Source organism: Macaca mulatta, chromosome 13 (genome assembly GCF_049350105.2).
Source record: "Macaca mulatta isolate MMU2019108-1 chromosome 13, T2T-MMU8v2.0, whole genome shotgun sequence".
NCBI lineage: Eukaryota > Metazoa > Chordata > Mammalia > Primates > Cercopithecidae > Macaca > Macaca mulatta.
In genome coordinates, this window is record NC_133418.1 from 36,018,190 (window position 1) to 36,031,299 (window position 13,110).

Below are 13,110 nucleotides of genomic sequence, written 5' to 3' on the forward strand. Positions count from 1 at the left end.
CAGAGTTACAGCTTTCCCCGCAAGAAGCCTTTCGCTAAGACAGTTCTTGTGGAATTGGCAAAGTGATATTTGGAAGCCCATAGAGGGCTATGGTGAAAAAGGAAATATCCTCAGATGAAATCTGGAAACAAGCTTTCTGAGAAACTGCTCTGTGATTTGTGACTTTCACTCACAGATTTACATCTGTATTTCGTGAATCTCTTTGCTAGCCTTATTTCTGTGGAATCTGAGAACAGATATTTCGGATCCCTTTGAAGACGATAGGGCCAAAGGAAATAACCTAAGATAACAAAGAGAAAGAAGCTTTCTGAGAAACTTCTTTGTGTTCTGTGAAATCATCTCACAGAGTTACAGCTTTCCCCTCAAGAAGCCTTTCGCTAACACAGTTCTTGTGGAATTGGCAAAGTGATATTTGGAAGCCCATAGAGGGCTATGGTGAAAAAGGAAATATCCTCACATGAAATCTGGAAAGAAGCTTTCCGAGAAACTGCTTAGTGTTCTGTTAATTCACCTCACAGAGTTACATCTGTATTTCGTGAATCTCTTTGCTAGCCTTATTTCTGTGGAAACTGAGAACAGATATTTCGGATCCCATTGAAGACTATAGGGCCAAAGGAAATATCCTCCGATAACAAAGAGAAAGAAGCTTTCTGAGAAACTTCTTTGTGTTCTGTGAAATCATCTCACAGAGTTACAGCTTTTCCCTCAAGAAGCCTTTCGCTAAGACAGTTCTTGTGGAATTGGCAAAGTGATATTTCGAAGCCCATAGAGGGCTATGGTGAAAAATGAAATATCCTCACATGAAATCTGGAAAGAAGCTTTCTGAGAAACTGCTTAGTGTTCTATTAAATCATCTCACAGAGTTACATCTGTATTTCGTGGATCTCTCTGCTAGATTTCTTTCTGTCGAATCTGAGAACACATATTTCTGATCCGTTTGAAGACTAAAGGGCCAAGGAAATATCCTCCGATAACAAAGAGAAAGAAGCTTTCTGAGAAACTTCTTTGTGTTCTGTGAAATCATCTCACAGAGTTAAAGCTTTCCCCTCAAGAAGCCTTTCGCTAAGACAGTTCTTGTGGAATTGGCAAAGTGATATTTGGAAGCCCATAGAGGGCTATGGTGAAAAAGGAAATATCCTCAGATGAAATCTGGAAAGAAGCATTTTGAGAAACTGCTCTGTGATATATGACTTCCACTCACAGAGTTACATCTGTCTTTCGTGTATCTTTTGCTAGCCTGATTTCAGTGGAATCTGATAACAGATATTTCGGATCCTTTGAAGACTATAGGACCAAAGGAAATATCCTCTGATAACAAAGAGTAAGAAGCTTTCTGAGAAACTTCTTTGTGTTCTGTGAAATCATCTCACAGAGTTACAGCTTTCCCCTCAAGAAGCCTTTCGCTAAGACAGTTCTTGTGGAAATGGCAAAGTGATATTTGGAAGCCATAGAGGGCTATGGTGAAAATGGAAATAGCCTCAGATGAAATCTGGAAAGAAGCTTTCTGAGAAACTGCTTAGTGTTCTGTTAATTCATCTCACAGAGTTACATCTGTATTTCGTGGATCTCTTTGCTAGCCTTATTTCTGTGGAATCTGAGAACAGATATTTCGGATCCCTTTGAAGACTATAGGGCCAAAGGAATTATCCTCCGATAACAAAGATAAAGAAGCTTTCTGAGAAACTTCTTTGTGTTCTGTGAAATCATCTCACAGAGTTACAGCTTTCCCCTCAAGAAGCCTTTCGCTAACACAGTTCTTGTGGAATTGGCAAAGTGATATTTGGAAGCCCATAGAGGGCTATGGTGAAAAAGGAAATCTCCTCAGATGAAATCTTGAAAGAAGCTTTCTGAGAAACTGCTCTGTGATATGTGACTTCCACTCACAGATTTAAGTCTGTATTTCGTGGATCTCTTTGCTAGCCTTATTTCTGTGGAATCTGAGAACAGAAATTTCGGATCCCTTTGATGACGATAGGGCCAAAGGAAATAACCTCCGATAACAAAGAGAAAGAAACTTTCTGAGAAACTTCTTTGTGTTCTGTGAAATCATCTCACAGAGTTACAGCTTTCCCCTCAAGAAGCCTTTCGCTAAGACAGTTCTTGTGGAATTGGCAAAGTGATATTTGGAAGCCTATAGAGGGCTATTGTGAAAAAGGAAAAATCCTCAGATGAAATCTGGAAAGAAGCTTTCTGAGAGACTGCTTAGTGTTCTGTTAATTCATCTCACAGAGTTACATCTGTATTTCGTGGATCTCTTTGCTAGCCTTATTTCAGTGGAATCTGAGAACAGATATTTCGGTTGCCTTTGAAGACTATAGGGCCAAAGGAACTATCCTCCGATAACAAAGAGAAAGAAGCTTTCTCAGAAACTTCTTTGTATTCTGTGAAATCATCTCACAGAGTTACAGCTTTCCCTTCAAGAAGTCTTTCGATAAGACAGTTCTTGTGGAATTGGCTAAGTGATATTTGGAAGCCCTAGAGGGCTATGGTGAAAAAGGAAATATCCTCAGATGAAATCTGGAAAAAAGCTTTCTGAGAAACTGCTTAGTGTTCTGTTAATTCAGCTCACAGAGTGACATCTGTATTTCGTGGATCTCTTTGCTAGCCTATTTCTGTGGAATCTGCGAACAGATATTTCGGATCCCTTTGAAGACTATAGGGCCAAAGGAAATATCCTCCGATAAAAAAGAGAAAGAAGCTTTCGGAGAAACTTCTTTGTGTTCTGTGAAATCATCTCTCGGAGTTACAGCTTTCCACTCAAGAAGCCTTTCGCTAAGACAGTTCTTATGGAATTGGTAAAGTGATATTTGGAAGCCCATAGAGGGCTATGGTGAAAATGGAAATATCCAAAGATGAAATCTGGAAAGAAGCTTTCTGAGAAACTGCTTAGTGTTCTGTTAATTCATCTCACAGAGTTACATCTTTATTTCGTGGAAATCTTTGCTAGCCTTATTTCTGTGGAATCTGAGAACAGATATTTCGGATCCCTTTGAAGACTATAGGGCCAAAAGAAATATCCTCCGATAACAAAGAGAAAGAAGCTTTCTCAGAAACTTCTTTGTGTTCTGTGAAATCATCTCACAGAGTTACAGCTTTCCCCTCAAGAAGCCTTTCGCTAAGACAGTTCTTGTGGAATTGGCAAAGTGATATTTGGAAGCCCATAGAGTGATATGGTGAAAATGGAAATATCCTCAGATGACATCTGGAAAGAAGCATTTTGAGAAACTGCTCTGTGATATATGACTTCCACTCACAGAGTTACATCTGTATTTCGTGGATCTTTTGCTAGCCTTATTTCTGTGGAATCTGACAACAGATATTTCGGATCCTTTTGAAGACTATAGGGCCAAAGGAAATATTCTCCGATAACAAAGAGAAAGAAGCTTTCTGAGAAACTTGCTTGTGTTCTGCGAAATCATCTCACAGAGTTACAGCTTTCACCTCAAGAAGCCTTTCGGTAAGACAGTTCTTCTCGAATTGGCAAAGTAATATTTGGAAGACCGTAGAGGTCTATGGTGACAAAGGAAATATCCTCAGATGAAATCTGGAAAGAAGCTTTCTGAGAAACTGCTTAGTGTTCTGTTAATTCATCTCACAGAGTTATATCTGTATTTCCTGGATCTCTCTGCTAGCCTTATTTCTGTGGAATCTGAGAACAGATATTTCTGATCCGCTTGAAGACTATAGGGCCAAGGAAATATCCTCCGATAACAAAGAGAAAGAAGCTTTCTGAGAAACTTCTTTGTGTTCTGTGAAATCATCTCACAGAGTTACAGCTTTCTCCTCAAGAAGCCTTTCGCTAAGACAGTTCTTGTGGAATTGGCAAAGTGATATTTGGAAGCCGTAGAGGGCGATGGTGAAAATGGAAATATCCTCAGATGAAATCTGGAAATAAGCTTTCTGAGAAACTGCTTAGTGTTCTGTTAACTCATCTCACAGAGTTACATCTGTATTTCATGGATCTCTTTGCTAGCCTTATTTCTGTGGAATCTGAGAGCAGATATTTCGGATCCCTTTGAAGAATATAGGGCCAATGGAAATATCCTCCGATAACAAAGAGAAAGAAGCTTTCTGAGAAACTTCTTTGTGTTCTGTGAAATCATCTCACAGAGTTACAGCTTTCCCCTCAAGAAGGCTTTCGCTAAGACAGTTCTTGTGGAATTGGCAAAGTGATATTTGGAAGCCCTTAGAGGGCTATTGTGAAAAAGGAAATATCCTCAGATGAAATTTGGAAAGAAGCATTATGAGAAACTGCTCTGTGATACGTGACTTCCACTCACAGAGTTACATCTGTATTTCGTGTATCTTTTGCTAGCCTTATTTCAGTGGAATCTGAGAACAGATATTTCGGTTCCCTTGAAGACTATAGGGCCAAAGGAAATATCCTCCGATAACAAAGAATAAGAAGCTTTCTGAGAAACTTTTTGTGTTCTGTGAAATCATCTCACAGAGTTACAGCTTTCCCCTGTAGAAGCCTTTCGCTAATACAGTTCTTGTGCAAATGGCAAAGTGATGTTGGGAAGCCATAGAGGGCTATGGTGAAAATGGAAATATCCTCAGATGAAATCTGGAAAGAAGCTTTCTGAGAAACTGCTTAGTGTTCTGTTAATTCATCTCACAGAGTTACATCTGTATTTCGTGGATCTCTTTGCTAGCCTTATTTCTGTGGAATCTGAGAACAGATAATTCGGATCCCTTTGAAGACTATAGGGCCAAAGGAAATATGCACCGATAACAAAGAGTAAGAAGCTTTCTGAGAAACTTCTTTGTGTTCTGTGAAATCATCTCACAGAGTTACAGCTTTCTCCTGAAGAAGCCTTTCGCTAAGACAGTTCTTGTGTAATTTGCAAAGTGATATTTGGAACCCCATAGAGGGCTATAGTGATAAAGGAAATATCCTCAGATGAAATCTGTAAAGAAGCTTTCTGAGAAACTGCTTAGTGTTCTGTTAATTCATCTCACAGAGTTACATCTGTATTTCGTGGATGTCTTTGCTAGCCTTATTTCTGTGGAATCTGAGAACAGATATTTCGGATCCCTTTGAAGACTATAGGGCCAAAGGAATTATCCTCCGATAACAAAGATAAAGAAGCTTTCTGAGAAACTTCTTTGTGTTCTGTGAAATCATCTCACAGAGTTACAGCTTTCCCCTCAAGAAGCCTTTCGCTAAGACAGTTCTTGTGGAATTGGCAAAGTGATATTTGGAAGCCCATAGAGGGCTATGGTGAAAAAGGAAATATCCTCAGATGAAATCTGGAAAGAAGCTTTCTGAGAAACTGCTCTGTGATATGTGACTTCCACTCACAGATTTACATCTGTATTTCGTGGATCTCTTTGCTAGCCTTATTTCTGTGGAAACTGAGAACAGATATTTCGGATCCCTTTGAAGACTATAGTGCCAAAGGAAATAACCTTCGATAACAAAGAGAAAGAAGCTTTCTGAGAAACTTCTTTGTGTTCTGTGAAATAATCTCACAGAGTTACAGCATTTCCCTCAAGAAGCCTTTCGCTAAGACAGTTCTTGTGGAATTGGCAAAGTGATATTTGGAAGCCCATAGAGGGCTATGGTGAAAAATGAAATATCCTCAGATGAAATCTGGAAAGAAGCTTTCTGAGAAACTGCTTAGTGTTCTGTTAATTCATCTCACAGAGTTACATCTGTATTTCGTGGATCTCTTTGCTAGCCTTATTTCTGTGGAATCTGAGAACAGATATTTCGGATCCCTTTGATGACTATAGGGCCAAAGGAAATATCCTCCGATAACAAAGATAAAGAAGCTTTCTGAGAAACTTCTTTGTGTTCTGTGAAATCATCTCTCGGAGATACAGCTTTCCCCTCAAGAGCCTTTCGCTAAGATAGTTCTTGTGGAATTGGCAAGGTGATATTTGGAAGCCCATAGAGGGCTATGGTAAAAATGGAAATATCCTCACATGAAATGTGGAAAGAAGCTTTCTGAGAAACTGCTTAGTGTTCTGTTAATTCATCTCACAGAGTTACATCTGTATTTCATGTATCTCTTAGCTAACCTTATTTCTATGGAATCTAAGAACAGATATTTCGGATACCTTTGAAGACTATAGGGCCAAAGGAAATATCCTCTGATAACAAAGAGAAAGTAGCTTTCTGAAAAACTTCTTGGTGTTCTGTGAAATCATCTCACAGAGTTACAGCTTTCCTCTCAAGAAGCCTTTCTCTAAGACAGTTCTTGTGGAATTGGTAAAGTGATATTTGGAAGCCCATAGAGGGCTATGGTGAAAATGGAAATGTCCTCAGATGAAATCTGGAAAGAAGCTTTCTGAGAAACTGCTCTGTGATATGTGACTTCCACCCACAGATTTACATCTGTATTTCATGGATCTCTTTGCTAGCCTTATTTCTGTGGAATCTGAGAACAGATATTTCGGATCCCTTTGAAGACTATATTGCCAAAGGAAATATCCTCCGAAAACAAAGGGAAAGAAGGTTTCTGAGAAACTTCTTCGTGTTCTGTGAAATCATCTCCCATAGTTACAGCCTTCCCCTCAAGAAGCCTTTCGCTAAGACAGTTCTTGTGGAATTGGCAAAGTGATATTTGGAAGCCCATAGAGGGCTATCGTGAAAATGGAAATATCCTCAGATGAAATCTGGAAAGAAGTTTTCTGAGAAACTGCTTAGTGTTCTGTTAATTCAACTCACAGAGTTACATCTGTATTTCGTGTATCTCTTTGCTAGACTTATTTCTGTGCATTCTGAGAATAGATATTTCGGATCCCTTTGAACACTATAGGGCCAAAAGAAATATCATCTGATAACAAAGGGAAAGAAGCTTTCTGAGAAAGTTCTTTGTGTTCTGTGAAATCATCTCTCGGAGTTACAGCTTTCCCCTCAAGAAGCCTTTCGCTAAGACAGTTCTTGTGGAATTGGCAAAGTGATATTTCGAAGGCCATAGAGGGCTATGGTGAAAATGGAAATATCCTCAGATGAAATCTGGAAAGAAGCTTTCTGAGAAACTGCTTAGTGTTCTGTTAATTCATCTCACAGAGTTACATCTTTATTTCGTGGATCTCCTTGCTAGCCTTATTTCTGTGGAATCTGAGAACAGATATTTCGGATCCCTTTGAAGACCTTAGGGCCAAAAGAAATATCCTCCGATAACAAAGAGAAAGAAGCTTTCTCAGAAACTTCTTTGTGTTCTGTGAAATCATCTCACAGAGTTACAGCTTTCCCCCGAAGAAGCCTTTCACTAAGACAGTTCTTGTGGAATTGGCAAGGTGATATTTGGAAGCCCATAGACGGCTATAGTGAAAAAGGAAATATCCTCAGATGAAATCTGGAAAGAAGCATTATGAGAAAATGCTCTGGGATATATGACTTCCACTCACAGAGTTACATCTGTATTTCGTGTATCTTTTGCTAGCCTTATTTCAGTGGAAATTGAAAACAGATATTTCGGATCCTTTTGAAGACTATAGGGCCAGAGGAAATACCCTCCGATAACAAAGAGAAAGAAGATTTCTGAGAAACTTCTTTGTGTTCTGTGAAATCATCTCACAGAGTTACAGCTTTCCCCTCTGGCAGCCATTCGCTAAGACAGTTCTTGTGGAATTGGCAAAGTGATATTTGGAAGCCCATAGAGGGCTATGGTGAAAAAGGAAATATCCTCAGATGACATCTGGAAAGAAGCATTTTGAGAAACTGGTCTGTGATATATGACTTCCACTCACAGAGTTACATCTGTATTTCGTGGATCTTTTGCTAGCCTTATTTCTGTGGAATCTGAGAACAGATATTTGGGATCCTTTTGAAGACTATAGGGCCAAAGGAAATATTCTCCGATAACAAAGAGAAAGAAGCTTTCTGAGAAACTTCTTTGTGTTCTGCGAAATCATCTGACAGAGTTACAGCTTTAACCTCGAGAAGCCTTTCGTTAAGAGACTTCTTGTGGAATTGGCAAAGTGATATTTGGAAGCCCATACAGTGCAATGCTGAAAAAGGAAATATCCTCAGATGAAATCTGGAAAGAAGCTTTCTGAGAAACTGCTTAGTGTTCTGTTAATTCAACTCACAGAGTTGCGTCTGTATTTCGTGGATCTCTTTGCTGGCCTTATTTATGTGGATTCTGAGAAGAGATATTTCGGATCCCTTTGAAGACTATAGGGCCAAAGGAAATATCCTCCGATAACAAAGAGAAAGAAGCGTTCTGAGAAACTTCTTTGTGTTCTCTGAAATCATCTCACAGAGTTACAGCTTTCACCTCAAGAAGCCTTTCGGTAAGACAGTTCTTGTGGAATTGGCAAAGTAATATTTGGAAGACCGTAGAGGTCTATGGTGACAAAGGAAATATCCTCAGATGAAATCTGGAAAGAAGCTTTCTGAGAAACTGCTTAGTGTTCTGATAATTCATCTCACAGAGTTATATCTGTATTTCTTGGATCTCTCTGCTAGCCTTATTTCTGTGGAATCTGAGAACAGATATTTCTGATCCGCTTGAAGACTATAGGGCCAAGGAAATATCCTCCGATAACAAAGAGAAAGAAGCTTTCTGAGAAACTTCTTTGTGTTCTGTGAAATCATCTCACAGAGTTACAGCTTTCTCCTCAAGAAGCCTTTCGCTAAGACAGTTCTTGTGGAATTGGCAAAGTGATATTTGGAAGCCCATAGAGGGATATGGTGAAAAAGGAAATATCCTCAGATGAAATCTGGAAAGAAGCATTATGAGAAACTGCTCTGTGATATATGACTTCCACTCACAGAGTTACATCTGTATTTCGTGTATCTTTTGCTAGCCTTATTTCAGTGGAATCTGAGAGCAGATATTTCGGATCCTTTTGAAGACTATAGGGCCAAAGGAAATATCCTCCGATAACAAAGAATAAGAAGCTTTCTGAGAAACTTCTTTGTGTTCTGTGAAATCATCTCACAGAGTGACAGTTTTCCCCTCTAGAAGTCTTTCGCTAAGACAGTTCTTGTGGAAATGGAAAAGTGATAATTGGAAGCCATAGAGGGCTATGGTGAAAATGGAAATATCCTCAGATGAAATCTGGAAATAAGCTTTATGAGAAACTGCTTAGTGTTCTGTTAATTCATCTCACAGAGTTACATCTGTATTTCGTGGATCTGTTTGCTAGCCTTATTTCTGTGCAATCTGAGAGCAGATATTTCGGATACCTTTGAAGACTATAGGGCCAAAGGAAATATGCTCCGATAACAAAGAGAAAGAAGCTTTCTGAGAAACTTCTTTGTGTTCTGTGAAATCACCTCACAGAGCTACAGCTTTCCCCTCAAGAAAACTTTCCCTAAGACAGTTCTTGTGGAATTGGCAAAGTGATATTTGGAAGCCCATAGAGGGCTATTGTGAAAAAGGAAATATCATCAGATAAAATCAGGAAAGAAGTTTTCTGAGAAACTGCTTAGTGTTCTGTTAATTCATCACACAGAGTTACATCTGTATTTCGTGGATCTCTTTGCTACCCTTATTTCTGTGGAATCTGAAAACAGATATTTCGGATCCCTTTGAAGACTATAGGGCCAAAGGAAATATCCTCCGATAACAAAGAGAAAGAAGCTTTCTGAGAAACTTCTTTGTGTTCTGTGAAATCATCTCACAGAATTACAGCTTTCCCCTCAAGAAGCCTTTCGCTAAGACAGTTCTTGTGGAATTGGCAAAGTGATATTTGGAAGCCCTTAGAGGGCTATTGTGAAAAAGGAAATATCATCAGATAAAATCAGGAAAGAAGCTTTCTGAGAAACTGCTTAGTGTTCTGTTAATACATCACACAGAGTTACATCTCTATTTCGTCCATCTCTTTGCTAGCCTTATTTCTGTGGAATCTGCGAACAGATATTTCGGATCCCTTTGAAGACTATAGGGCCAAAGGAAATATCCTCCGATAACAAAGAGAAAGAAGCTTTCTCAGAAACTTCTTTGTGTTCTGTGAAATCATCTCACAAAGTTACACCTTTCCCCTCAGGAAGCCTTTCGCTAAGATAGCTCTTTGGAACTGGCAAAGTGATATTTGGAAGGCCATAGAGGGCTATGGTGAAAAAGGAAATATCCTCAGATGAAATCTTGAAAGAAGCTTTCTGAGAAACTGCTCTGTGATATGTGACTTCCTCTCACAGATTTACGTCTGTATTTAGTGGATCTCTTTGCTAGCCTTATTTCTGTGGAATCTGAGAACAGATATTTCGGATCCCTTTGATGACGATAGGTCCAAAGGAAATAACCTCCGATAACAAAGAGAAAGAAGCTTTCTGAGAAACTTCTTTGTGTTCTGTGAAATCGTCTCACCGAGTTACAGCTTTCCCCTCAAGAAGCCTTTCGCTGAGACAGTTCTTGTGGAATTGCCAAAGGGATATTTGGAAGCCCATAGAGGGCTATGGTGAAAAAGGAAATATCATCAGATGAAATCTGGAAAGAAGTTTTCGTAGAATGTGCTTAGTGTTCTGTTAATTCACCTCACAGAGTTACATCTGTATTTCGTGGATCTCTTTGCTAGCCTTATTTCTGTGGAAACTGAGAACAGATATTTCGGATCCCTTTGAAGACTATAGGGCCAAAGGAAATATCCTCCGATAACAAAGAGAAAGAAGCTTTCGGAGAAACTTCTTTGTGTTCTGTGAAATTATCTCATAGAGTTACAGCTTTTCCCTCGAGAAGCCTTTCGCTAAGACAGTTCTTGTGGAATTGGCAAAGTGATATTTGGAAGCCCTTAGAGGGCTGTGGTGAAAATTGAAATATCCTCACATGAAATCTGGAAAGAAGCTTTCTGAGAAACTGCTTAGTGTTCTGTTAATTCATCTCACAGAGTTACTTCTGTATTTCGTGGATCTCTTTGCTAGCCTTATTTCTGTGGAATCTGAGAACAGATATTTCGGATCCCTTTGAAGACTATAGGGCCAAAGGAAATATCCTCCGATAACAAAGAGAAAGAAGCTTTCTGAGAAACTTCTTTGTGTTCTGTGAAATCATCTCTCGGAGTTACAGCTTTCCCCAAAAGAGCCTTTCGTTAAGATAGTTCTTGTGGAATTGGCAAAGTGATATTTGGAAGCCCATAGAGGGCTATGGTGAAAAAGGAAATATCCTCACATGAAATCTGGAAAGAAGCTTTCTGAGAAACTGCTTAGTGTTCTGTTAATTCATCTCACAGAGTTACATCTGTATTTCATGGATGTGTTTGCTAGACTTATTTCCGTGGAATCTGAGAACAGATATTTCGGATCCCTTTGAAGACTATATGGCCAAAGGAAATATCCTCCGAAAACAAAGAAAAAGAAGCTTTCTGAGAAACTTCTTCGTGTTCTGTGAAGTCATCTCCCATAGTTACAGCCTTCCCCTCAAGAAGCCTTTCGCTAAGACAGTTCTTGTGGAATTGGCAAAGTGATATTTGGAAGCCCATAGAGGGCTATTGTGAAAAAGGAAATATCCTCAGATGAAATCTGGAAAGAAGCATTATGAGAAACTGCTCTGTGATATATGACTTCCACTCACAGAGTTACATCTGTATTTCGTGTATCTTTTGCTAGCCTTATTTCAGTGGAATCTGAGAACAGATATTTCGGTTCCCTTGAAGACTATAGGGCCAAAGGAAATATCCTCCGATAACAAAGAATAAGAAGCTTTCTGAGAAACTTTTTGTGTTCTGTGAAATCATCTCACAGAGTTACAGCTTTCCCCTCTAGAAGCCTTTCGCTAATACAGTTCTTGTGGAAATGGCAAAGTGATATTGGGAAGCCATAGAGGGCTATGGTGAAAATGGAAATATCCTCAGATGAAATCTGGAAAGAAGCTTTCTGAGAAACTGCTTAGTGTTCTGTTAATTCATCTCACAGAGTTACATCCGTATTTCGTGGATCTCTTTGCTAGACTTATTTCTGTGGAATCTGAGAACAGATAATTCGGATCCCTTTGAAGACTATAGGGCCAAAGGAAATATGCACCGATAACAAAGAGTAAGAAGCTTTCTGAGAAACTTCTTTGTGTTCTGTGAAATCATCTCACAGAGTTACAGCTTTCCCCTCAAGAAGCCTTTCGCTAAGACAGTTCTAGTGGAATTTGCAAAGTGATATTTGGAAGCCCATAGAGGGCTATAGTGATAAAGGAAATATCCTCAGATGAAATCTGTAAAGAAGCTTTCTGAGAAACTGCTTAGTGTTCTGTTAATTCATCTCACAGAGTTACATCTGTATTTCGTGGATGTCTTTGCTAGCCTTATTTCTGTGGAATCTGAGAACAGATATTTCGGATCCCTTTGAAGACTAGAGGGCCAAAGGAATTATCCTCCGATAACAAAGATAAAGAAGCTTTCTGAGAAACTTCTTTGTGTTCTGTGAAATCATCACACAGAGTTACAGCTTTCCCCTCAAGAAGCCTTTCGCTAAGACAGTTCTTGTGGAATTGGCAAAGTGATATTTGGAAGCCCATAGAGGGCTATGGTGAAAAAGGAAATATCCTCAGATGAAATCTGGAAAGAAGCTTTCTGAGAAACTGCTCTGTGATATGTGACTTCCACTCACAGATTTACATCTGTATTTCGTGGATCTCTTTGCTAGCCTTATTTCTGTGGAAACTGAGAACAGATATTTCGGATCCCTTTGAAGACTATAGTGCCAAAGGAAATATCCTCCGATAACAAAGAGAAAGAAGCTTTCTGAGAAACTTCTTTGTGTTCTGTGAAATAATCTCACAGAGTTACAGCATTTCCCTCAAGAAGCCTTTCGCTAAGACAGTTCTTGTGGAATTGGCAAACTGATATTTGGAAGCCCATAGAGAGCTATGGTGAAAAATGAAATATCCTCACATGAAATCTGGAAAGAAGCTTTCTGAGAAACTGCTTAGTGTTCTGTTAATTCATCTCACAGAGTTACATCTGTATTTCGTGGATCTCTTTGCTAGCCTTGTTTCTGTGGAATCTGAGAACAGATATTTCGGATCCCTTTGAAGACTATAGGGCCAAAGGAAATATCCTCCGATAACAAAGAGAAAGAAGCTTTCTGAGAAACTTCTTTGTGTTCTGTGAAATCATCTCTCGGAGATACAGCTTTCCCCTCAAGAGCCTTTCGCTAAGATAGTTCTTGTGGAATTGGCAAAGTGATATTTGGAAGCCCATAGAGGGCTATGGTAAAAATGG